Consider the following 3,559-nt stretch of genomic DNA (forward strand, 5'->3'; position numbering starts at 1 on the left):
CAGTGGTGGGACCAGCAGCCTTTCTCTAGTGCCCATCCCTTTCTAGCACCAAGCACAAAGCTGCAGCTGGGACAGGAAGGCTGAGACCCTGGGCATGGCTGCTGCCATGCTGCTAGGCATCTGCTGCACCCAACATATGAGCACAGTGACGTGAGGCACTGGTGCCGGAGCCCACATGCCCAAGTAGGCAGGGCAGCTGGTAGAGCATCTTATTGCTGGAAGGGTCCGCTTAGGCTAACGGCCAGGCAGGTGCCCCAAAACATCATTCCACTCCACTAGAGGAGCCCAGAAAATGACATGATTGCCATGGAGCATTAATGGCAGCAAGCAGAAATTGAGAATAAGAAAGGGATATCAAAATACAAATAAAACATAAATTCTGATTTTGTGGCCGCAGAAGCCTTTGCTTTTAAGTTTTAGAGAAATCTTCAGAATACTCTGTGAGACAGAATGGCCCCAGAGGTCAACACTGAACCTTTGGTCCCAACTCTGATACCAGGAGATTAAAATGTCTGAGGGAAAAACAACCTTCTTTTACTTGTTTTTGGTTAAGCTTGCTTTTCATCATTCTAGATTTGAAAGGAAAAAAAAATCAGTTATCAATAGATTAGCTGCTTGATTCAATAATTCATTTAAATTCTTCCAGCCTTGGCAAGCTAAGAATTATTGACTTTTTCTTGAATCATAATAAACTAGAAGGTCAAAATATCTCTGAGCAGTGTAAAAGTGTGGATCCTAAGCAGGCACGTGAATCTCCTTTATCCACTTGGCTGATGTTTGCATGTCACGGTGGAGGCTCGGCGGCATTCATCAGCTCCCGCGTACGTCTTTCTGTCAAGGTTGACAGGCAGAGGGGAGCTGAGGGTGCGTGGCAGTGGGAGGCCAGGGGCTGGAGGCCCTCCACCTACCGTGTTGATGGCTGCTTTGCCACAGAGTGCGTTTGATTAACACGATTCTCCTGGGTGGCTGCAAAATGGGTTACCCTGGAAAATGCTGGCGGCTATTAGAAGAAACTAATACGGCTCTAAAAATACCAGCCTTTGTTTCTTTCCCAAGACAGCCAGGGCACAAATCCGTGCTGTTGTATCACTGTTTTAATAAACTTCCCCATGTGACGGGAAGGGCACTCACTAATCGCCCCAGTTTGAAGAAGCACAGCCAATGTTTCTGAGTGTCTGACCTCTCACTTCCTGCTTTAGGGCATTTGCCCTGGCTCTACTGCCCACCCAGGCTGCACTCACTTTCCAGCTAACTCAGCTCCAACTACTCACCCCTGGGGTCCGGGGCCTCTCTGAGGTGCTTCCTGACAGTGCAAGTCTGAGCACTCCTTCTCTGGATTCCCTTCTTGAAAATGCCTGTGCCACTGTGTGGATGAGGGAGGCCCTACAGGTATGGGACCTTTGTCCTCATGCAGCCCCAGACACTTGGGCTTTAAGAAACACAGTAGTTTTATTTTTATTTTTATACTTTTTTAATGTGTATTTATTTTTGAAAGAGAGTGTGAGCAGGAGAGGGGCAGAGAGAGAGAGAGACAGAGGATGTGGAACAGCCTCTACACTGACAGCAGAGAGCCCAGCCTGATGTGGGGCTTGAATTCATGAACTGTGAGATCACGACCTGAGCCAAAGTCTGGCGCTCAACCTGCTGAGCCACCCAGGAGCCCCAGAAAGAGTAGTTTTCAAAGGTGACCTCCTTAACTCTGACTTGGTGCCATGGCTCAAACCTCAGGTTAGATGTTGAGATAGGGAGGGTAGTGGGGGCCCCATGTCCCCAAGGGGGGACCTTTTAAGGGATGCATCTCCTCTTGCCTCCTCCAGGAGGGCAGGAGGGAAGGCGGAAGGAGGGAGACACAAAGGGGAGACAAAAGTCCAGGGAGGTGGGCCTTGTGGGGTAAAGGAGACTAGAATCTGGAGTGACTGAGCAAGAAGGGACTCAGAGACCACCTAATTCAGCCTAGACAGTTAAAGCCAGCCCACAGTGGATGGCAGGGTAGAGGATGAGCAGAACCCCCTCCTCCTGATCCTTTCTTCTCTGAAACACTGGCAGGCCCAGATTGCAGTGAGTGCCTCTGAATACCAGCAATGGACATTGTGCCCTCCAATGCCCATGTAGGAGGTATGACTGAGGCCTCCCCCATAGGCTGTGTTCTGAAGAGTTAGTGTTAAGAAAACACGTGCCGACTTGTGCTCACAGAGGTCATCAAGAACACTCAGATTCTCTCTGACACGGAAATTGGTGGTCGGCAAATATTTGATCCCTAATTATTTGCAATTAAGGCAGAAAGAGCTGTACAGCCATGTACCTGCCTTTCCCAATCTGTAGCCAGCAGGCCCCTCAAAGAGCTGGGAATGCCCTGCACAGAGGTGGGCCTGGAATCCCATCCTTGGCCAAAGAGACACAGACCAAGCAGTGGGTTGTGCACTAAACAAGCCCCTTGTTACCACTTCCTCCTTGTTATTAAAACAGAATGAATTCCCCAGTCCTAGCGGGACTATGATAAAACAGTAATGGGAAAGGTAACCAAGTGAGACCGTCAGCAACTGCCTACAGTATTTATGAGGACGACCATGATGCATGAAAAAGATATAATGTGCTTAATTTATAGTCATAAAGAAAGTCGTTTACCCAGGTTAGAAACCGATCATCTTACCAAATAAGCTGCTTTTAGACACTAATTAAATTTACTGAACACAGTTAGAAATGGGAATTGTTACATGAAAGTTATGGCGGCAGAGAAACAAGCCCATTTGTACCAGTTGGTGCTAGAGACCCCCCTCTGTGACTCGGACCAGAAGTCTTGATTTGAACTCACAGACTTGGGACTGCCATCACACCCAGCAAAGGTTAAGTTGTGCAGCTTAGGGACAGAGGAAGCCGAGGCCATGGGACCCCCACTCAGGGATCAGACAGAGGAGGTGGGTCCTTCCTCATTCACCTGTTGCAGGGGGCCCCTCCCTTGTTTTCTCACCACTGACCACCCCACACGGCGCCAAAAATTCAGTGATTTTGTTTCCAAACTCTGACTCAGTCTCTGTAACTGGTTTCCTGGCACAAAGTACATCAGTGAGTGCTTCCCTCTCAGGGATGGTGTCCAGTGGCATGTGAGGGGAAAGAAGCTAGTCTTCTACTTTGGGATGCTAACTGCCACAGGCAAGACCTCCCAGTGCAGCACTTCTGTCTCGGAACTTGTCCCAGAGAGTGCCCTCTCCATTACGCTGTCTTAGGAGGTTCACTCCTCGCCCAGCAAAGGAATAGGGCTGAAATCCTCACTACCTTATCCCACCCTGCCGTAAAGTCACAGTAAGGTCAGACGTTGGCTCTCCCACCCACGCTGTGGGGCCCAAAGCAGGCCAAGAAGAGTGAAATGTGGCTGCAGAAGGCATGTACAGGGCCATAACCCAGCGGCCCTGCAGTGACAGCCTCACTGCTGCCTGCCATGAGCCCAGCCTCGCGCAGCAGTCTCCAGCTTCTGCAGACAACAGGTCCTTGTACAGGAACTAAGTTCCACCTGTCAGCAGACATAGCCCTTTAGAGATGGATTATACGCTTCCTTTTCTTT

Source organism: Lynx canadensis, chromosome A1 (genome assembly GCF_007474595.2).
Source record: "Lynx canadensis isolate LIC74 chromosome A1, mLynCan4.pri.v2, whole genome shotgun sequence".
NCBI classification, from domain to species: Eukaryota; Metazoa; Chordata; class Mammalia; order Carnivora; family Felidae; genus Lynx; species Lynx canadensis.